Raw genomic sequence first — 24319 nt, forward strand, 5'->3', positions numbered from 1 at the left:
TTTGACCTTTCTGACCACTCTAAATCTATCTAGACCCACATTGATACACTACATACATTAGTGAAAGGGATAAAACAGATTATGGATCAGGGATGGTGGGACTGGTAGTTTCAGTGGTTACCTGATTTTGGACAGTTACGCAAAGTTTTGGGTGGAACTTTTGTGGTATTAGCTCTTATTATATCATGATGTTGCTGCGTACAATGTATTCCTAATTTGCTTGCAATGTTTAGACTGAAAAAAGTTGATTTTAAACCTACAGGCTACATGAGTCACTGGTCAAAGGGCAGAATGTAGTGATATTTGTGTTTTGACCCCTGATTTCATGTCGCACCACTTTTCACTTGGGCTAGCTGTCCAAATCCCATTAGTGGTCACCAGTTACAGACTCAATTTTGTATTCAGCTTAGTCTTAGCTTCACTGCCACGTTAAAAGTGCAAGTAGTTTTCGTGCAAAACATGTTATGCAACGTGCTTTCTATTCTGCGTGTTCTTTTCTCACAACGACATAACGTGGAGGAGTCAGCAAGATAAGGATGTAGTAGACTGATGTTTATGGTACAGCAGGGAACGGTTTAGTTTTGGGAAAGACACCTTGGGATTTTGGCCAAGTTCCAACGTGTTTCTTTCAAAGCTCACCTAAAATAGCCAGCATTTTTTAATACTTCTTGCCAAGCTGGAGGGGTTTTTCCAGAAAGCTTCTTCATCGTATAAGGTATATAAGAGACCCAGGTCAACAGTGGGAGATTTAGAGACCTCATTCAGGATTTAGACGTCAAATGCCTGATATATTTCCTGTGAGGGTTATCTCTCTTTCTCATTGCTGTCGAACCGGGGTCAACGACTTACTGGCAGGAGAAAGATGAAGCACTAGTCAGGCCCTACGATGATGCATTTTTATTAATTATTTGCTTTGCATTGTGTATGAATATATATATATATATATATATATATATATATATATATATATATATATATATATATATATATATATATATATATATAGGTGTTTGTAACCTTGAATGTATATATTTGCTGTTTATAGATTGAAGATACTGTGTACATGGTCTTACTTCATTGTTGCACATTTTAAAGGTACACTTTTGGCTATACAGGCCTTCCTTCATGAGCCTTGCAAAAAGATATAATAAATGTCTTCTTCAGATTAAGAGGTGCATTCCAGAGAATCTTTTCGACTCCTCTCAGAGTGTGTATTTTGGCTCAGTCAGCAATAAAGCAAAACAACAGACTCCAGTCATGACTATGTGGTGGGGGAAATTCATCACCCTGTAGGTGGCTGTCTCAACTTCCATATAACGGAACGGGACAAATCACTTAAAACGCACACACAGGTTGCAATGTCAGGCCTGAGACATAATATGTGCAATAATCAGTGTTGCAGACCCACTAGCAGTACTTCATTTACAGGCCCAGGGCACATGTACTACTACTTTACTAGGGACTTATAAGTAAATTCAATATGCCAATTTAATATAATCCATTCAAGAAGTTTATAGGAGAGACCACAAGCACTTTAGCACAGGTTAGCTGTGGAAAATTGAAAAGAGTCCTGTGGCCAACAAAAACAAATTCAGCAAAAAACAGGAAGAATGAAGGCAAAATGTTTAGGGATGACAATGAAGAAAGGACCAACTCCAACACTTAGCTAGGAGGTAACGTGGTATTGCTTGACAAGTACATAAAATAAACTTCAATTTGCAGGCAAGCTTTTAGCTTTGTTCAATGACGGTATATCAGATATGTATGCACTATAACAATGTCACATATATCGGTTGGTGAAATAATTTTCACTGATAATTTAAATAGCACTTACAATTTTTTTTAATTTAACTCTTTTACAGAGCTACTCATCCCAATGTAGGGTATCACAGGGCTTTACATCATACACGTTATACACTGTCAACAAGTATGTAAATCAATGTGCAGGATGTTACATAAGATAATGAGGGTTTTAAGGTGTAGGAGTCACCTATCATCTTTATTAGCAGGGATCATATGTTAGGAGTGCAAGGCTGGGAGAAACACAAAATCAAGATTTAAAACGTAACACAGTGCTTGGTGTTTTCTGCACTAATACCCAAAGAAACTGTTTTAGCAGCCTTATAATAACAACAGTTTGAGAAAAAAAACAATAAGGTTCCTAACCCTGTATTGCACTTTGCATGCAGGCCCCTTGATGCCTTTTCATTGCTCACTGTGGTATATTAGAAGAATTGCAATGTGTGAGCTACAAGTAATAAAATTATCTCTATGTTAAAAGCAGTAACCTACTTACCTATCTACATACAATAAAATAAAAATTTGTTAACTGCATGTTACTCAATGTGCTTTGGAGGAGACACATTAACCATTCATGCTACATTATTAATCTAAACTGTGTCTAGAAATTAACACAAAAATCTGCAGCAAGTGCATTAACTATAAGAGTTATCTTACCATTATTATTACTCAATTGGATTTACTGGGCACACAAAGCTTACTGCAGCAGTTGCCTTAACTCCATACAATATTTTAAAATGCAGCCTTTGCAACAAATTAACCCAGCAGAGATTTACTGTCACGTTTCTCCTTGTTGCCAATTTATTGTGGCAGTATATTTTATATATATATATATACATACGTACACATCCACAGCTGGTGCCAGCATTAGGGACGGACCTCTCCATGTGAATATGACTCAACATGATCAACTCTCCAATCTTTACAAGAGGTTTAAGAATATTTACTTTACCAAATCATACAGACACCAGCCCTGAGATGTTAGAGGAAGGTGGGGGTAAACAGCACTGAATACTCTAAGCACATGGTGTAAATAATCAAATATGCTAAACAGGACATTGAGGAAATAAAGAGAAATGTAAGAGATTTAGGGGCCAAGATTCAATCATTAAAACAGGAGGACGAAAGTAAGAAATTGAAACAAGCAATGGAAGCTAACTTAGATAAACATGAAAAGCAAGTTGAGGAACGCAAACACAGGAAGTTCATGAGGGACGAATAGGACTACAACAAGGGCAGGATTATGACTTTTGCTAAAAGATTTGATATTCTCAAGCAGCAGTTACATACAAGGCAGATTACATTTGAAGAGTCAATAGACACGATAAACAGTGGATCGGATACAGATAGAGGTGAAGGTGAGGGAACATCATCTGAATAAGGAAAACTACTTTTTTAGACAAGATGAAGCTACTAAACATGGACCAGATAACACAAAGAGGCAGGGGGCGGGGATGGGGACGGGGCTGTGGTATAGGAAGACACCAGAAGGAAGAAATGGAGAAAGACGAGAAGGGGGTCCAGAAAATATATGAGGTTACCCGCTACAAACAGACAAAAGAAATACTAGCACCACCATCTATTGAGAAAGAGGATGATAATCTTATAATAAATGTATCCAATCACGAGCTCACAGAATAAAAACTGAGTTTGCTTAAAAAAGGCCTCACATTCTGCCCAGAAAAACATTTTGATTATGTGGGAATGAGCATTGCCCTGTATAAGTATGTCTGTAAGTTAATATTTGCAAAGTTTTTTTCCAAAATCCAACCGAAACCACACTCAGAGGACAATCTTATATGCTCTGTATCCAATCTAATAATTGAACAAACATTGGATTTTAAGGATGCATTTAACCTCATGTACAATTTACAAGGGGATGAGTTAACAGAGACACAAATATTAGAGGAACTTGATATTAACACAGGTGGCTATAGGCACACTAAGTTCAAACTGAGGTCTAAATTCTGTCCCAACCTGGCCCCTGGAAAACAAAATGATAGATTTCATGAACCTGTCATGGTGGATTTGGAAAAGGTGGAGAACTGCAGCCTGGCGGTCCCAGCGGTTGTAATCCGCAAGGGCAGCGCTGCAAGCAGTGCTGCCCTGGGACTACGAGTCCCCATCTGCCAGCCTGTCCATGGAGGTTTACACCACCATGGAAAGGCTGGCGGAATCAGGGAATCGTTGTGCAGGGGCCCCCATGCAAAGCCACGTCGCGAATTCCACTTCCCGCAGTGGAATGTGCCACGGGTGCTGCTGCACTTGCCGCACCGCCACATTGCAGCTGGCTCCATTAGGCGCCGGATGCAATGTTAAGGCCCTGTGGTGAAATCCCAATAGGGCCGGTGGGGTTCAGGCCACACCAAACTCATATTAATGCCCATAATAATTTAATGGAAAATGTCAGTATTGGTGAAAGTGAAGCACTTAGGAGGGACAATCAGAGGCTGGAAATCAAACCAGCAGACAAAGAGGGAAATATAGTTACTATGGAAAAATTTTACTATTTCGCGGAGGCACTCCGTCAACTAACTGTGACTTCTAAGGTTCACTGTGGTTTAGACACCCAGCGGCGATACGTGCGAAATTCCTGCGCATGGTGATGAACAGCTGTCTTGCATGGGTGATGCGTTGATTTTGTCAGCTGCACACAAGTGTTGCATCGATTTCCCAGCCGCGATGCAGGTGGTGCGTTGATCTTTCAGCCACAAAGCAGCCACAAAGCAGGTTCTGAGTCAACTTTTCACCGGAACAGCTCCTGTGCGTAGATTTCAGTCTTGGTTCCACCAGCTTCTCCTTTCAAGGGCCCAGAGACTGGATTAGGCACCACTTTGGCAGGGTAGGAGTCTCAGCAAGCGAGACAAGGTGCTTGAAGAGGAAGTCTTTGATGGCTCTGAAACTTCAGAACAGGGGAAAGCTCAGTCCAAGCCCTTGGAGACAGTTCACAAGCAGGAAAACACAGCAAAGTCCAGTCTTTGTTATCTTAAGGGCAGAAGCAGCAACTTTAGGCCAACCCAGCAAACCATACTCACATGCAATGGGGCAGTACTCTTCCTTCAGCTCTTCTTCTTGGCAGAGGTTCCTCTTGATCCAGAAGTAATCTAAAATTCTGGGGTTTTGGGACCCCTACGTATACCCCTTTCTGCCTCTGAAGTAGGCAAACCCTAAAGGAAAGTCTCTGTAGTTCAAACGATTCTTCCTTGCCCAGGCTTTGCCCCAGACACACACCAGGGGGTTGGATACTGCATTGTGTGAGGACCGGCACAGCCCTTTCAGATGTGAGTGTCAGCACCTCCCTCCCCACTCTAGCCAGGAGATGCATCAGGATATGCAAACTACACCCCAGCTCCCTTTGTGTCACTGTCTCGAGAGGGAATTCACAAACTGCCCAACTGTCAGTCTGAGCCGGATGCAGATTCCACAGGCAGGAAGAGGCACAGAAAGGTTAAGCAAGAAAATGCCCATGTTCACTGTCAGGTGGTATTTCATGACTCCGCCCTGTTTTTGTTGCCACACCTTGATCTCCTATGTATGGGTTCCTGGAGTAAAGTTTTTTCCAAAGCCAGCACTGGTGGGTTCTGATAAAAAAACACTGACAAAACTGCCCTTTGGCAATCACAGCCAGTAAGGAGCAAACAAGTTACACTGCTGGTGATAAGTGAGATGTTAATGCCCTAAAAAAAAGCACTGTCGAAGTGCGTGGATTTCAGACAGACAAAACATGAAAATACAGTAAAAACTGTGATTTGGGTGTCAAATGTCCAAGTCTCTGGAGAAGCCCCGAAACACAGTCCCTCAGTGCAAACCAGATGGTAAGCAACATAACCTCAGCTCCTTCTCGTCCCCTTTTTCAGGTCAGTCTAAACTGTGAATACTATAAACAGTTTAGTTGAACCCACATGAATGTTGCTATATTGAATCCCAAAACTGCATGTTCAGTCCCTTCTTCTCAACCTGCAAAGTTATCAGATGACCTTTGCCTGGCGGGTGAGAACATCATTTTAACTTAATTTATTGTCTATACTGGTCAGTGTCCTCCAGGCCTTTCTCTAAACCAGTAATTAAACATACCGCCTCGTTCATTACATTTTACCTAAAGGACTAGTTTGGAAAGAAAAAAGACATTAACAGCCAGGCAGCAAAAGAACATCCCATTTAAAAACGTCTGCTACTTTCCAGCATAATTCCAGCATGCCACATGCAGCTCCAAAGGGTTGCGACTACATAAACAGGAGAACGATGAGACATAGGCCCTCATTACAACCGGTAAATCCTGCTTACTGCCGTGCAGAAGACTGCCAACATACCGCTGCAGCTGCTGAATTCCGCTATAGGTAATACGACCCACAGCTCGGAATCCGCCACAATACAGAGACCTACACAAGTCCGCCACACCAAAGGTCAGTGATAAACTGGCGATAACAAAACCGACACCGTCACGCCAACAAGAATACGCCCACACTATCACGACCCACAAATCAACGCGGTGGACTTTCAACCGCGGTAAACCATTGGTGGTACACACCGCTGTGTTCAAAATACACACACACTTACAAAACACAACCACATTGGACAAATCGAAATATACACACCTGATACACATACACACATCACACCCACACACCCAATCTAATATAAAACACACACCCGCATTACCCACAAACCCTTACTACCAGAAATTTTAAAGCAGGCCAGAGAGAGACACTACCTTAAACAACACCAGCATCCACAGACACACAACACCATCACTTACACATCAGCCACGCACCTCAAACAACACACAACAACACATCCCCTCACACATCACAACACACACCATCGCACACATCACCCACATCACATTATGGCACCACAACATCACCCCAGGTTCTCTGAGGAGGAGCTCAGGGTCATGGTGGAGGAAAGCGTCCGGGTAGAGCCACAGCTATTCGGATCACAGGTGCAGCCGACATCCATTGCAAGGAAGATGGACCTATGGCGCAGAATTGTCAACAGGGTCAACACAGTGGGACAGCATCCAAGAACTAGGGATAACACAGGAAGAGGTGGAATGACCTACGGGGGAAGGTGCATTCCGTGGTCTCCAGACACCAGATTGCAGTACAGAGGACTGGCGGTAGACCCCCACCTCCTTCCCCACAACTAACTACATGGGAGGAGCAAGTCTTGTCAATACTGCATCCTGAGGGCTTCGCAGAAGTAGCAGGAGGACTGGACTCTGGTAAGGCAAATCTTTACTGCTTTATCCCCCACCCTACCTGCATGCCATCACATACCCCACCCTTACCCTCACACCCATCACCCCAACAGCCCACAGATACCCCACCAACACAACCCACACATCCCAAAAACAAGCCCTGCATGTAACACCAATGCATGGACACCCATCACCAAAGCATGTCCAGTACAGATACCCACACAGACCCCAAACTAACTATCACACAAGGACAAAGCCAAGAATGCAAGCACTGGAGTACAGGCTCACTCACCCATTGCATACAATGGCACACACAGATGCAATAAATCATGCTTTTACACCCCTACAGGACCCCTACCCAACGTCACCGGACAGGAGGTGCCAGACATATCCAGTCCCCCCACAGAAGAGACCCACAGTGATGACAGCAGCTCTGCACAACTGGATCAAGATGACCAGCCCAGCCCATCAGGGACCTCGGGACAGTTGGTTCCCCTGACACAGTTACAAGCCACAACAGAGCCTCCCGCCTCAGGAAACACCAGCACAGCACCCACCCAGTAGGCCCATCCCTCTGTCCCCAGGTCACGTCAAGCAGCAGTGTGTCCATCACTACAGGGAACCCAGGCAACCCCAATAACACAGGACGATCAGGGACCTGGGGTCAGTGGCAGTGGGCACACTTGGTACTGGCCAAGTTTCAGGAGAGCCAGCGGCTGCAGGAGGAACACTACCTTGGGATCAGGGAGGACTTGAACTCCATTAACAACACCCTGGTCACCATTACAGGGGTGCTGCAAGACCTTGTCAACACCATGAGGGACACAGTGGCACAACAAGGGGCCCCAACAGTAGCCTGGACAATGAACAGCCCTCCACCTCCGCCGGCACTAGTGGACAGGAGGCACCACCACAGGAACATGACACCAGCACCCCACCTCTGGTAGATGGAGAACCACCCCGCAAATGGTCCCTGAGATCCAGGAACAAGACAGAGAACATTGCCAATACTCCCGCCAGGAAATGAGACCCCCTAAATGTCACCCTTCTGTCCCACTTTGTCACCCTGTCCACCCATGTAACACCAATGCATGGACACCCATCACCAAAGCATGTCCAGTACAGATACCCACACAGACCCCAAACTAACTATCACACAAGGACAAAGCCAAGAATGCAAGCACTGGAGTACAGGCTCACTCACCCATTGCACACAATGGCACACACAGATGCAATAAATCATGCTTTTACACCCCTACAGGACCCCTACCCAATGTCACCGGACAGGAGGTGCCAGACATATCCAGTCCCCCCACAGAAGAGACCCACAGTGATGACAGCAGCTCTGCACAACTGGATCAAGATGACCAGCCCAGCCCATCAGGGACCTCGGGACAGTTGGTTCCCCTGACACAGTCACAAGCCACAACAGAGCCTCCCGCCTCAGGAAACACCAGCACAGCACCCACCCAGTGGGCCCATCCCTCTGTCCCCAGGTCACGTCAAGAAGCAGTGTGTCCATCACTACAGGGAACCCAGGCAACCCCACTAACACAGGATGATCAGGGACCTGGGGTCAGTGGCAGTGGGCACAGGGTTCAGGGAACAGAGGCACAGGACAACAGGGAAGCTGGGAGGACTGGTGTGCGACAGGGGGAGGACAGGCCCAGGGAACCCACTCTCCACGAGGCACTCTCCAACATCATGGGAGCTTACCATCATTCCCAGGAGACGATGGCAACGGTACTGGCCAAGTTTCAGGAGACCCAGCGGCTGCAGGAGGAACACTGCCTTGGGATCAGGGAGGACTTGAAATCCATCAACAACACCCTGGTCACCAGGGGTGCTGCAAGACCTTGTCAACACCATGAGGGACACAGTGGCACAACAAGGGGCCCGACAGTAGCCTGGACGATGAACAGCCCTCCACCTCCGCCGGCGCTAGTGGACAGGAGGCACCGCCACAGGAACACGACACCAGCACCCCACCTCCGGTAGCTGGAGAACCACCCCGCAAATGGTCCCTGAGAACCAGGAACAAGACAGAGAACATTGCCAATACTCCAGCCGGGAAATGAGACCCCCCTAAATGTCACCCTTCTGTCCCACTTTGTCACCCTGTTCATCCTTAAACTGCCATTGCTTCACTTCCTATGCCCCTTTGGACAATGCACCTGTGAAACAAATAGACTGGACTCTGCAATGGACATTCCTCCACCATCTCCCCAGTCCATTTCACAACCCCCTCCACTTATTAGCACAGAAATAAACACACTTCAATCACAAAACAATCTTGAGTCGGTCTGTGCTTTCACAAATGTGTAATTGCAATAACCATGGAATATAGCAATGTCAATTTACTTGTGCACATACCGATGTAACTCAGCTGCAGGCCAGGAGGAAATATAGCAGAGGGCACAAAGTGGGACCCACATCTGTGAAATGGAGAGGCAAAGTGACAGGTCAGGGTCCATACACTGATTGAAAATGACAGACTTATGCTACCTCCAACAATAGTACTAGATGTGGGAGGCAGTGACATCTTCTTACCTGTGTCTCACTGGAAGTATTGCATGATTATGCTGTTTCGGTTGTCAATATCCTCTTCTTCTGCCTCCTCTTCTTCACTGTGCACAGGCTCCATAGCTGCCACAAGACCACCAGCTGGACCATCCTCCTGCAGAAAAGGCAGCTGCCGTCGCAAAGCCAGGTTGTGCAGCATACAGCAGGCCACGATGATCTGGCACACCTTCTTTGGTGAGTAGTAGAGGGAACCACCTGTCATATGGAGGCACCGGAATCTGGCCTTCAGGAGGCCGAAGGTGCGTTCGATCACCCTCCTAGTTCGCGCATGTGCCTCATTGTAGCGTTGGGGTAACCAGAGTCACCTGCAAATATCGAGGGACAGCTGTTAAACACACACTAACCCTTAAGGACAACCCCATACCCAGACACCTATTCACACTGTATTGGGTCCTTGGCCTCACCTATTAGCCACACACGGTGCCTCTGGAGTTGCCCCATCACATAAGGGATGCTGCTATTCCTCAAAATGTAAGCGTCATGCACTGAGCCAGGAAACTTGGCATTCACATGGGAGATGTACTGGTCTGCCAAACACACCATCTGCACATTCATCGAATGGTAGCTCTTCCGGTTTCTGTACACCTGTTCACTCCTGCGTGGAGGTACTAATGCCACATGTGTCCCATCAATGGCACCAATGATGTTGGGGATATGTCCCAGGGCATAGAAGTCACCTTTCACTGTTGGCAAATCCTCCACCTAAGGGAACACGATGCAGCTGCACATGTGTTTCAGCAGGGCAGACAACACTCTGGACAACACATTAGAGAACATTGGCTGGGACGTCCCTGATGCAATGGTCACTGTTGTTGAAAGGAACCATTTGCCAGGAAATGGAGTACTGACAGGACCTGCACTAGAGGGGGTATCCCTGTGGGATGGTGGATAGCTGACATCAGGTCTGGCTCCAACTGGGCACACAGTTCCTGGACTGTTTCACGATCAAGTCTGCATGTGACTATGATGTGTCTCTCTTCCATGGTTGACAGGTCCACCAGGGGTCTGTACACCCCTGGTGGCCGCCATCTCATCCCCTGCCCCAGCAGACGTGCCCTATGGAGAACAGCGAGTGGAGAGTCAGCCAACACTGAAGTATCACAAAATGTAATTTGCTGAAATGTATTAATCCGCAATGTGCCTGTAACTGTGTGTATTCCAGGCCCAGATAGGCGTGATGCAGTTATTATTAATGTCATGTGGCCCTCTGAAATGGTGGCTGCCTGACCTGTAAGGTGGGACAAGGGGATATGAGGTAACTGCCCTGGCGTTGTACACCGTTGCTATGGGCACAATTCTGCATTGGTTAACATTGGGCCCTATGGGTCCGAGGAGCCAATGACGATGTACGCCGGTGGTGACGGTATGCACCGCAGTGGACGTGACTGCCATTTTCTGTCTGTTCACTTACTTGATACCTGACCTTCAACAGGAGAGGACCTACACTGCAAGTGCTGCTGTGACCTGTGTCTGGAAGCGACAATGGCTCATGTGTCTGGGGAAAGGGCCCCTGTCTTCACTTCGGAGGAGTTGGAGAAACTAGTGGATGGGGTCCTCCCCCAGTACACGCAACTGTACGGTCCTCCAGACAAACAGGTGATTACACTATAAGCATGCTGAATGGCCAATGCCTGCTTTGAGTGGTGTGGCTGGAAGATACATGGGGGGGCTGAGGCCTACATGTGCGGATGGTGAGTGTATGTGCGTCATGGCATGGGTGGGAACTGGTGGGCAATGAGTATGATGGTCCGGACGGGTGAAGTAATGTCCTTCCCCCCTGTACCATTCCTCTAGGTCAGCGCCCACCAGAAGAAGGCTATTTGGCGTGCCATCGCCAAGGACGTCCGGACCCTGGGGGTCTACCACAGATGGAGCACCCACTGCCGTAAAAGATCGGAGGACCTGCGCCACTGGAGCAAGAAGACAGTGGAGGCCCAGCTGGGGATGGCCTCCCAACGTGGGAGGGGTGCCCGTCGCACCATGACCCCCCTGATGTTCTGGATCCTGGCGGTGGCCTATCCAGAGTTGGATGGGCGCTTGAGGGCATCACAGCAGCCACAAGGGGGTGAGTACACTCTCATTCAGCTGACTCTGCACGCATTACGAGGTGTCTGGGTGGGGGAGGTGGGCAGTGGGTTCCCCTAGGCCAGGGCGATCTTGGTAGGCAAGGTCCCTTGTGAGGCAGGCTATGTGGCACCCCAACCCCACTAGTGGTGAGAGCCATCTACACCTAGTCAGGCTTCAGTGACTTCCAGGTGTGCAGCAATTGGGCTTACGCCTCGTACCCCATGGGCATGGGAAAAGATCTAGGAACTATAAGGTGCATGGCGTATTGCAGAGGGCTACTCACTGTGTGTTGTGTCCACCAACGGTAGTGGTGTTGCATGCACTGAACATGTCTTTCTTCTGTCTCCCCCCCTTTTTGTGGTCTCCCTGTTCTTGTGTGCAATAGCATCATCAGGCAGAGGAGCATTGGCACCGGAGCAGGAGGGAGCTGCATCCCACTTGGCCCTGGAGGGTGAAGCCACCAGTGGGACGGAGGGCGAGGGGAGCTCCACGGTGGGGAGAGGAGAAGAGACCAGTGACAGCAGCTCCTCCTCTGATGGGAGCTCCCTTGCGGTGGCAGGCCTCTCTGTGCCCACCGCATCAACAGGTACAGCCGCCACCCCCCTACCAGCACCGCCCTCCCAGCAGCCCCTCAGCATGTATCCTGTGCCTGCTCACCCAGGAGGGTGGGCATCTCCTTCGCCCCAGTCACCTCAGGCCCTGCTGCCCTCAGTGAGGAGGCTATTGACCTCCTGAGATCCCTCACTGTTGGGCAGTCTACCAACCTGAACGCCATCCAGGGTGTTGAGAGGCATTTGAAACAAACAAATGCATACCTGGAGGGCATTCATTCTGACCAGACAGCCCAACAGAGAGCATTTCAGGCTCTGGCCTCACCATTGATGGCAGCCATTGTCCCTGTGTCCAGCCTCCCCCTCCAACCTCCTCCACCCAGACCCAATCCCCTGTACCTCAGCCTAAGCCAAGCACACCATCAGACCAGCATGCACACACATCATCACACAAGCAACATACCCATGCCCACATACCAACATCCACTTCCTCCACTGTGTCCCCCTCCTCCATGTCTCCCTCCTCCCTCCCAGTCTCGTCTTCACTCACACCTGCATGCACTACATCCTCAGCCACTACCTCCATCACCAGCACGCCCATCACCACACACCGCTCACGTGCATTCACCACCCCCACTACCATTCACACATCCCCTGTGTCCTCTCCCAGTGTGTCTGTGAGCCCTCCTCCCAAAGTACACAAACGCAGACACACACCCACCCACAGCCATCCACCTCACAACAGCCTCCAGCCCATGCACCTTTACTCAAATTCAGCAAATGTACACCTCCTTCAACCACTACCTTTTCCTCCACTCCCAAACCCCCTCCATCTACCCATTCCAGTGTGTCTAAAAAACTTTTCCTGGCTAATATTGACCTCTTCCCTACACCTCACCCCATCCTTCCCCTAGGGCCAGGCTTTCCAGGTCTCAGCCCAGCAGCTCAGCCACCACATCCCCAGGCACAGTGGTGCCAGCAACTGCGGGGTCATGGAGTGCACCAACCATCGGGGCTGCCAGTGTGCCACGTAGCGAGGGCAAGGATATTCCACCATCTGCCAAGGTGAAAAAGGTGCCCACATCCCGGAGGGAGAAGCCAAAACCACCAGCCACCAAGGGGTCAGCGAAAATGAAAGGGGGTAGTGGCAAGACAACTGCGCCACCATCAAAGGTGGGGAAGGGCCAAAAACAGAAGGGCAGGTCAGGAGAGGGCATGGTGGCACAGACTGAGGGACCAGTGTCACACCTTCTGTCCATGTCCATGCCAACCTGTACAGCGGCGAACACCGCCACCTGCACTGCCACCTGCACCGCCACCTCCACACCCACCTGCACCGCCTCCGGCACATCTACAGCCACTGCAACAGTCCCCAGCCTCTTCCCCGATGGGCAGCTGTCCGAGGCTGCAGGAGACATCCTGCTTTCTCCCTCAGCAGGTGCTGACACATGCCCCGCCGCCACAGACCCCGCCGCCAGCACCGCCGCCACAGGCCCCGCCACCAGGACCGCCACCACAGGCCCCGCCGCCAGGACCGCCGCCACAGACCCCGCCGCCAGCACCACCACCCCAGACATCGCCATAAGCACCGCCCCGCGACGTCCTCAGACAGTGGCACCACCGCTGACATGCCTACCATCCCCAGTGGTCAGTCGTCCGAGGCTGGTGGTGAGTTCCAGGACCCTGGGCAGCTTCCATGAAGCATTACTGTCATCACTGTTGGCACCTGCAGGTGCAATGCAAATCCGCTGCAGGGTGCGGTATGTCGCTGCCTCAATCGCGTATCATGCTACCTGTACCTCGCCACTGTCGTGCCACGCACACCCAGGTGAGTGTATTGTACCAGCCACACTGCACGTGGAGCACTCTGGGCACCAGGCTCCCTCCAGAACCAGTGGAGAGATACATCCAATACCTCAGTCCTTGGCAGGATGAAGCATTCTGGGCACCAGGCCCCCTTCAGAACCAGTGGAGAATGACATCCACTACCTCAGTCCTTGGCGGGATGAAGCACTCTGGGCACCAGGCCCCCTCCAGAACCAGTGGAGAGATACTTCCACTACCTTAGTTCTTGGCAGGATGAAGCACTCTGGGCACCAGGCCCCCTCCAGAACCAGTGGAGCATGACATCGACTACCTCAGTCCTTGGCAGGATGAAGCACTCTGGGCACCAGGCCCCTTCCAGAACCAGTGGAGAATGACATCCACTTGAGAGACTGTGGCTTTGCACTCCCCAGGACAAAGCAGTGGGCAAACCACCCACTTGAGAGACTTGAGAGACTGTGGTTTTGCACTTCCCAGGATAAAGCAGTAGGCAAACCACCCACTGGAGAGACTTGAGAGACTGTGGCTTTGCACTCCCCAGGATAAAGCAGTGGGCAAACCACCCACTTGAGAGACTTGAGTGACTGTGGCTTTACACTCCCCAGGATAAAGCAGTCGGCAAACCACCCACTTGAGAGACTGTGGCTTTGCACTCCCCAGGATACAGCAATGGGCATGGAGCCCCCTCGTGCAGCAGTGGCGTTGTGCATTCATCTGGCTGAGGTGCCCCCCTCCCCCTCCCCCTAAGATGCCTGTTTCATTTTGATCTGATGCCCCTCCAGTGTTCTCTCCATTTCCAGTCAGGTATCTAGTGTGGGCTTTGCCCATGCATTTTGGGCCCAGTGGTCCACAGACAATTATTGGTGCACTATCCGGACTTGTATAGTTGGTGTTCATAATTGTATTTACTGGATTTTGAACTTTGATAATGAGAGTTCACATGATTACATTTGTTCACATCATTTCCTTTTGTCCTTGCGTTCTTCCAGGGGGTGGGGGGGTGTATGTGTAGTGTTGCTGCATGTATTTATGTGTATGGTGTTGTGGGTGAGGGTGGGGGTGGGGGTGTTGCGTGTTGTGTGTGTGTGTGTGTCACTCTCTTTTCCCTCCCCCCTCCCCTGTGTTGTAGGTGCAGTACTCACAGTGGTCGTCCCCGCCGTCTTTGGTGCTCCTGATAGAAGAGAAGGAAGACCAACATCGGCAGTACCTGCAATTCGGGCTCCATGGCGTCCTGGTTCCTCGTTGGGTGTGGAGAGGTGAGTGTTTTCCTTCTGTGTACTATTTCCTCCGTGTTTTTGTTTGCATTGGTTCCGCCGTGGAGAAGGTGGCAGATAGGCATCTTGTGATAGGGTGGGTGGTACATTGTCTTCCCCCTGTCTGTTAGCGGTTACCGCTGCGGTGTTTTTTTCTTCCGCCGTGGCGGTCGGAGTGTTAAAGTGGCTGTCTATGTTGGCGGTTTCCGCCATGGTCATGATTCCATTTTTATTTCTGCTGGCCTGTTTGCGGTATTACCGCCGCTTTAGCGCCGACCACACTTTTATGAGTCAATCATCGCTATAACCCAGGCATATATAGAGAAGTGTGTGACTGAGTTGATCGCGTTGTTTGTATTACATGTGATGAACATAGAGTGCTAGACTGAACAGGCAACATCAATTATAATGGTAATTTAAGCAGCGGCAGGGTAGTTCAGTTAGAACTAACTAATGGGCGACTCTGCAGTGAGGAATTCAAATCCTTGCAATTAAGGCAGACGTTCGATGTCAGTGAGCGAAGAACTCAGACCTTAATAATCCTTACATCGGTAATATTTCCCAGCGTTTTTTTACTTCTGTCTGAAGCACGTTATAAAAACAAGATATTAATTCACAATCGGGGGTGAAACTCTTTGTGTAACTGACAGGTGGGCGGGGTCACTGCAAACATGCCAACATTTTAACATTTTAGAGTAGGCATGTGGGATATTTTTAAAAAATAGTATTTTCCCCACTGACATATTGAAGCAGAGGCAATCTGCCTGAATCGGGTATATTGGTATATTATGATGGCAGATAATCAGCATTTCATTTTTGGCTGTTTAACCCATTCGCTACTAGGCCTTTCTCCCTCCCCCCCCGTGCTGAGCCTTTTTTGGCTCTTTGGGGTAGCTTGCGCTTAGGCCTCCATAACTTTTTGCCCACCTACGGTATCCATGCTAAATATGCATATTTTTTTCCAATACCCTTGGGATTCTCAAGGTACCCAGGGCTTGTGGATTCCCCTGAATGGGACTGAGAAATTAGCCAGAATACAGCTAAATTTGTTGTTTTTTTGGGGAAGAATGGGAAAAAAAGTGCTGCAGAAGAAAGCATCTGTTTTTTACCCTACAAATGGCATAAATGAAGGGTTTGAGATGCTAAAATTCACCATCTTCCCAGCTTTCAGGAACTGGCAGACTTGAGCAGTAGTGGCTCGCAGCGAATTTGCGCACAGGGGAGGGGGAGGAGGTAAATAAAAATTAAATTAAAAATAAAATTAAATAAGACTTACCTCCCTCACCATACCACTGCGCTCCATCTGATCCTCTGCTGGCTGCAGACAAAGGCTCACAGCCTGCCCTGCTGCCAATTGGCTGGGAGTGCCCAGCCAGGGTGCTCCCAGGCCGACTGGGAGGCTGTGCAGGCTTTCTCCAACCCGGCAACTGTGCTGCTGGGCTGGAGAGAGCCTACAGCGCATGTGTGTTTGGCCGACTTGAAACGGCTGGCCAAACATACATGCACACTGAGGGGGAGTGCTTTTTATTATTGTTTTTTGCTAAAAGGTTTGCAACTGTCACTGCTGGCAGGGGGGCAACACTCCTCCACTGTAATGGAGGAGCTGCCCCTGGACTTGAGTCAGAAAACCACATTTTTCAACACAGCTTTGGCATTTTACTAGGACACAGGTCATTTTTCCTATTTTTTGTGCTTTCAACCTCCTTCCAGTTAGTGGTAGAAATGGGTGCAAAACCAATGGTGGATCGCGGAAAGCTATACTTTTCTGAAAAGTAGACAAATTTCTGAATTCAGCCAGTTCCCTCATTGTTTTCCTATAGAAAGTAACAGTTGAAATGAAAAAAATATTGAAATTGATTTGAAAAAGCAGCCATTTGTGCCTATCGTCACATTCGTAACGTCTTCTAAGTATGGCAGATTTTCGAAAACAATATACTGTTACATCCGCTGAACCCTCTGGTTGCAGAGATAAATATGGCTTATAGGTTCACCATTAAACCGAGGTACCCAGAGCCAATAACTGAGCTAAACCTTACAATGATTTTTCATTGTGTACCAGGTATACAGCAATTCATTTGGTGAAATATAAAGAGTGAAAAATAGGTATCAAGGAAACATATGTGTTTCCAAAATATGCACAAGATATGGAGTTTAGAAGCAGTGGTTATTTGCACACTTTTGAATTTGTGGGTACCAATACTAGCATGTGAATTAGAGGGAATTTCTCAAAATGACTTCTTTTTACACACTGTCTTACATTTGGAAGGCACAAATGCAGAGAAAGACAATTGGTAATAACACTTTTGCTACTATTCTGTGTTCCTCTAAGTCTCTCAATAATACCTCACTTGTGTGGGTAGGCCTGGTGCCACTGACAGGAAGCGGCCCAAAACACAACTTGGACACATCACATTTTTCCACTGAAAACTTACCCTTTATTTGCAGTGTGCCTAGCTGTGGATTTTGGGCTCTAGCTCAGCTGGCACCTAGGGAAACCTAGCAAACCTGTACATTTCTGAAAATTAGACACGCAGAAGAATCCAAGATGGAGTGACTAGTGTGGCTCTCACCAGGTTCTGTTACACAGAATGCCTTGCACACCTCACACTTTGTCAAAAAAAAAAATGTTTTTCTCACATTTCTGTGATGTAAAGTTCTGGAATCTGAGTGGAGCCACAATCTTCCTTTCACCCAGCATTCCTCCAAGTCTACCAATAAAAATGGTGCCTCACTTGTATGGATAGGCACAGTGTCCCCAACGGGAAATGGCCCGTAACACAGTGTGGGCACATCACATTTGTCCACTGAAAACTGACCCTTTTTAGGCTTCACCTGCACCCGCTGTGCTTGCGCGCTATGCTTGTGAAATCTTTTGTTGATAAAAAAAATCTTAAAAGGGTTTTGGAACCCATCCTTTACTTACCTGAACTTAACATTGGCTTAGTCCAGCGTTGCCCTAATTTACAGGCTTCTGATTGGCCAGCACGTCATCTATTTTCACTTCCTGCTCTCTGCTGCTTAGCCTTCCTGCTGTCCATGCCATTGGGTTTATCCTGGACCAAGTACTCCTTCTGCTCACTGCCATTGGCTACAAGTCAGTGTGCTTGCACTCCAAAGGTACTTTTTTTAAATTTACAAATCTCCCACACTCTGAACATACTCTTGCAGCGTAAATGCATTGCAAGTCTGTCATTTGTGTCTAAAAACCTTGTTTGATACAGATTTCCAAACACACACTTCAGTGCTACACACAATTCTGGATTGTATGTGACAAGGGTAATTTTACTTTTGTTGGCTTGCATTTTAGGAAAACCTACTTAGCTGGTGCCTTTTTTAATTTTAACTTTTAAAGACACGGATCTGTATTCATCCAGAAGGCTGCCAGCAGTACGTTTGAGCTGTGACTATGCGCACTGAGGCTGCTTCGTTGAAATGCTACCTAAGCGGGTACTATAGTTACAGAGTCACCTTGTGATTCTGAGGAGGGTTGCACGTCTGTCGACACGAGTATCTGACAAAAAGCAGAGCAGAACGTGAAGGCATTAATAACGTCCTCTCGCTTCTTTCAGCCCTATTTCCAGCACACTGTTGGCAGGAGACAACTGCATTAACATGCCTCTTGGTCCACCATTGTGACTCACATGGCAAGGTGCATGATCCCTTGTTTGTTTGTCTAACCTGGGAAAGGTAAGCAGAGCTGTGTCACAGAAGTTAACAAACAAAGTTAACAAACGCCATCTGGTGGTGTTTGAAATGTGCAGCGCTTGTTTAGCTGTGAAACACAACATTTACAACATTCTGGTGCGGAGAAAGCTATACATTGGTGTACGTCATTGGGAGCAGCTGCAATTCTCAAGGGTAAACAAACCACTTTCATTCACTGAACAATATTTCTCTGCTTGCAAACCTCCAGATGAGACTTTCTGGTACAGAACATCAAATACCTCTGTTCACTGAAAGGCTTAAAAGTCATTACCTTCTAAGAACAATTCCATTGTCGGGATGTTGGTCTTTTATTAAATTACATGCCTGGCCATTGTTCAGTTTAATTAACAGTTCCCACTTAATAATGCAGTGGATTGGCACTCCTAAGAAGTTTTGACAAGCCTCTTGCTTGAGTGCTGCTGCCCGTGTGGCTTCAGCTTGTATTGATACAGACTCTAGAGCTGTGTCCTCTATTGACCCGTAGGTTAAGTCAAACTTCAACATCTTTTTATTTCAATGGCTCACTGAAATGTTGTGGTGTGTCGGGTGCGATAGCACCCATCACAGATTTCACTGCCCGTGATTCAGGCAGTGAAATGCACGATGGGGCTGTGCATGGGCCCCCCCCCCCCCGATGCCCCCATTCCCCCAGCCTTTCCATGGCGGTGTTTACTGCCATGGAAAGGCTGGCAGATGGGGACTCGTAATCCCCATGGCAGCGCTGCTTGCAGCGCTGCCCTGTCGGATTACAACCTCCGGGCCCGCCAGGCTGCAGGCTGGTTGCAGCCTGGCAGTGTCGGCGGTTTGACCGTGGCGGCTCCGCCACAATCATAATGGGACGGTCGGACCGCCTGGATGGAGATCCGACCACCATCGCAAGTGTGGCGGTCTTGAGACCGCCACACTTGTAATGAGGGCCTAAGTCTTTAGTACTACCCAATGGAACCCATTTTAGCAACCTTAAAATATTGAAAGATGAAGTTAAAAAATGCAAGATGTCAAATGTATGTCTTGGAGATTACATGGTGCTCATTGACAAAGGTGTATTACTCTGAGCTGTTTTACCAGGATTTTAGCCTGTGACCTCAAGGGAACACAAAGGTTTATCTACCAGATCATTAACCCAGTGATCTGTCTTACATAAAAACAAACTTGTGCTGTTTTATGCTCAGGGCCAGTGTGGAAACCAAAATCAGCAAAAATGTTAAACCAGCCCTGTTAGACCTGGCAGCCTTAGGGTGGTCACCCCCAACCTTTTGCCTGCCTCCCTTCACTTTTTGACACTGTTTTTGCTGGTTTTAGGACTCTGCGCACATTACCACTGCTGACCACTGCTAAAGTGCACATGCCCTCTCCCTTAAATCATGGTAACATTGATTCACACCGAATTGGCATATTTGATCTACTGGTAAGTCCCTAGTAAAGTGCACTACATGTGCCCAGGGCCTGTAGACTGAAGGCTTCTAGTGGACCTGTAGCACTGGTTGTGCAATCTACATAAGCAGCCCCTTACCCATGTCTCAGGCCTGCCATTGCAAGGCCTGTGTGTGCAGTTTCAATGCCACTTCGACTTGGCTTTAAACTCCCCTTTTTCTACTCATGTCACCCCTAAGGTACGCCCTAGGTAACCCAGAGGGCAGGGTGCTATGTGGGTAAAAGGCGGACATATATCTGTGTGTTTTATATGTCCTGGTAGTGGAAAACTTCTAAATTCATTTTCCACTGCTGTGAGGCCTGCTCCTTTCATAGGCTAACATTAAGGCTACCCTCATATACTGTTTGAGTGGTAGATTCTGTTTAGAAAGGGGTAAACAGGTCATATTTAGTATGGCCAGAATGGTAATACAACATCCTGCTGATTGGTGAAGTTGGATGTTATATTACTATTCCAGAAATGCCAATTTTAGAAAGTGAGCACTTCTCTGCACTTTAATCCATCTGTGTCTTACAATCCACGTCTGGGCTGGGCTGGGCTGGTTTACAGCTGCCTTGTGCATTTCACCCAGACAACCACAAACACAGGATGCTCAGTCATACCTGCATACATCTGCACACTGAATGGGTCTTCCTGGGCTGGGAGTGTGGAGGGCCTGACACTTACATTTCAAAGGACAGTGGCTTGTCCTCACACATTGGATTGCCAAACCCCCTACTGGGACCCTGGCAGACAGGATTGAACTGAAAGGGGACCTTGTGCACTTCTAAGCCACTCTTTGAAGTCTCACCCCACTTCAAAGGCATATTTGGGTATATAAACTGGGTGCCTGACCCTATCAACTCAGACACTTCCTGGGAAAGAAACTCTGAACCAGAACCTGCAACCTGCCAAGAGAAGCTGCCTGGCTGCCCAAAGGACTCACCTGGACTGCTGTGCTGTAAAGGACTGCTGCTTTGGTGTTGCACCGCTGCCTTGCTGACCTCTGGTACTGCTGGGACGTGCTCTCCAAGGGCTTGGATTGAGCTTGCCTCCTGTTTCCTGAAGTCTCATGGCCAAAAAGACTTCATCTCTGCAAAGAACTCCTTGTGCGGTGGAAAATCGACACACAACCTGCCGGAAACGACACACAGCCTGCTTAGCGGGGAAAGAATCCCCGCATCGCTGAACCAGAATGACACAGCTGGCTCCCCGAGTGGAGATCGACGCAGAGCCAGCATTGCGACCAGAACTTTGACGCACAGCCCACTGGATTGAGGTACCACCGAGCCGGAATGAAGCAGCCCGACTTCCTGCAAGAGGAATGGACGCAGCGCCTGCTGTGTGACAGAAACTGCGACACAACACCCACTGGATCAACACAGCACCTGTAACTTTGTCCTGCGCGCCCCGGATTCCACACATTGTCCCTGGGCATCAAAAGACCCCTCATTCTTAAAGAGGATTCAAGCATGCACACTGGAATTCAACGCAAAGCCCTTGATGCGTGGAAAAGAATCGATGCATTGTCTGTGTGCACCCAGAAATTTGACACACATCTACCTTTTTCAACACATCTCCTCCTCTGCGGTCTTCATGCGTGTAATTTTGACGCAAAACTGGTACTTTGTGCTTGCAAGAGACCATTGTGACTTTTAAGAACTTGAAGCTCATCTTATCATTACAAAAGTGATGTTTCAACTTGTATTCATCAAATCTTGATTGTTTTGACCTTAATCTACTCAGATAAATATTCTATATTTTTCTAAATCTGTGTGGTGTATTTTTGTGGTGTTTTCACTGTGTTATTGCATGATTATGTGCATAAATACTTTTCCACATTGCCTTCTAAGTTTAGCCTCACTGCCCAGTGCCAAGCTAACAGAGGGTAAGCACAGGATAATTTGGATTATGTGTGACTTACCCTGACTAGAGTGAGGGTCCTTGCTTGGACAGGGGTTACCCTGACTGCCAACCAAAGACCCCCTTTCTAACAAGTCCTAATTTTAGAACTATATTCAGCCAAAGTCACATGATGGGCGGTTCTGCCATATTTATGATGCTTCATATATGTGATCAGAAATGGCACACAAGAAATGTCCCGAATTAACCTACCACTATTTTACCTTGAAACTTGCTAGATACACAAAAATCTCTTCAGCTTTTACCGACTTCAGTATTTTCAGTAGGTGTGTCCTACCACTGCAGAGAGTAAAAAGTGTGTTGAGATAGTTCCCTACTGTAGTCTCTTTTTCTGTCTCTTAGCATAAAAATCTAGCAGTCCCAAAAAAGAAAAGCTGAAACTTTAGTTACAGACTTTGGGATCCCACATGACTGAAATGAAGAGGAGGAGAACCAGAAGGAGAACCAGAATGACTAGCATGATCAGGGCCAATGGGAAGGACTAGGGGCAAGTAGACTGGAACCAGGAGGACAAGCATGACCAAAAGCAAATGTAGGATCAGGCATAGGACCTGGGCTAGGAGTACCAAGAATAGACCAGGACCTGGACAAAGTCCACAACCAAGAAGACCAGGAACAGGGGACCAATGAGACCAGGCCTGCGGTGGTCAGGTCCAGGAGGTCAATGTCCGAGTGTATCAAAACAATAAGGCTAAGTGGACGAGGGCGTCGAGTCCACCTATCCGTGGTCCAAGAGGGCAGCACCAACAGCATCAGGAGCAGATGATCCATAAACAGTATTGTGAACTGGAAATGGAGCAAGAGAAGAAGGACCAACATGTTTAAGAGGACCAAGACCAAGACAAGTAGGAGGACCAATACCTTTAGGATATTGATGAGGATCATCACGACGAAGAGGGTCAATTCAGGATGATTACTGGATGGAGGACTAAGAGAAGGAGGTTTAGTAGGTTGAGGAGTATGAGCAGGACTAAGAGAAGGTGGGACAGTGGAAGTATCAGAAGGAGGACAACCATTATGCGGATTACCAGAAAGAGGGCTGAAGCATAGCCAGAGCAAACTGCACTCAAAGGACCAAGAAAAGGACCAGGACCAGCAGAAGGTTCGAAACTAGAAGGACCAGGACTAAGAAGATGAGAGAGACCAGTGGCTTTTCCAGGTAAGGTGGCAGGCGCATGAGAAACATGCTTCTGCTCCACCAGCAAAATCCTGATTCTATTTCAATGGCCGTGCCTGCATCCACTGACATCCAGAGAAGTCCTACACTTACAGGCAGTCCCCTGAGATGAGAACCTAAGCTGCAGGAGAACAGATGAAGGTTGATAGCTGAGAGTTGTGAAGGCTGCACCCTGGTTTGGCTCACCGCATGACTAGGAGCAGTATCGGGGTCCCAGCGGAGGTGAGCAACACTGTGGGGACGTCTGCTGTAAAGTGAATGACAGATGCTCATGGGTGGAAGGCTGAACCCTGTGCAGTGCTGAAGTTGAGAATGCGCCCACTAGCTACAGGGAGCAACAAGGAACCTGTGGCAACGGTGGGCACCTGTGGCTTCAATTATGCACCCCCGGTTGAAAGATCAGAGCGACTGGAGCATGTAACAGACAGGAGATTGCCTACAACTGTTGGAGGCTATTGGTTACGGTGGCTAGTCAGAACTACTACACTGCACAACTGGTGGACCTGTTCAGAGCTCCCCCCAAGCATCTTACTGAAACAGCAATGAGGCTGGAGCTTGTAGCTTTTAGGGTGACTCAGGGCCCAGTGGTAACAGTCTCCATAGCATGGACTTGGAGAGGGGTCGCTAAACTATACTACTTGGGCATGTGGCACCTTCTGCACTTAGACCTATAACTCAGTCATGATTGCACAGACCACACCTGCTGAAAAGATGACACAGAGACACACACTATGGGCAAACTCACTCATAAGGCTGCACTCAACAAGGGTGTGAAGGAGGACCCACTAAGATGAACAGGGAGTGGATGTGGCCGTGTCCCCT

The sequence above is a fragment of the Pleurodeles waltl genome, chromosome 4_1 (genome assembly GCF_031143425.1).
Source record: "Pleurodeles waltl isolate 20211129_DDA chromosome 4_1, aPleWal1.hap1.20221129, whole genome shotgun sequence".
NCBI lineage: Eukaryota > Metazoa > Chordata > Amphibia > Caudata > Salamandridae > Pleurodeles > Pleurodeles waltl.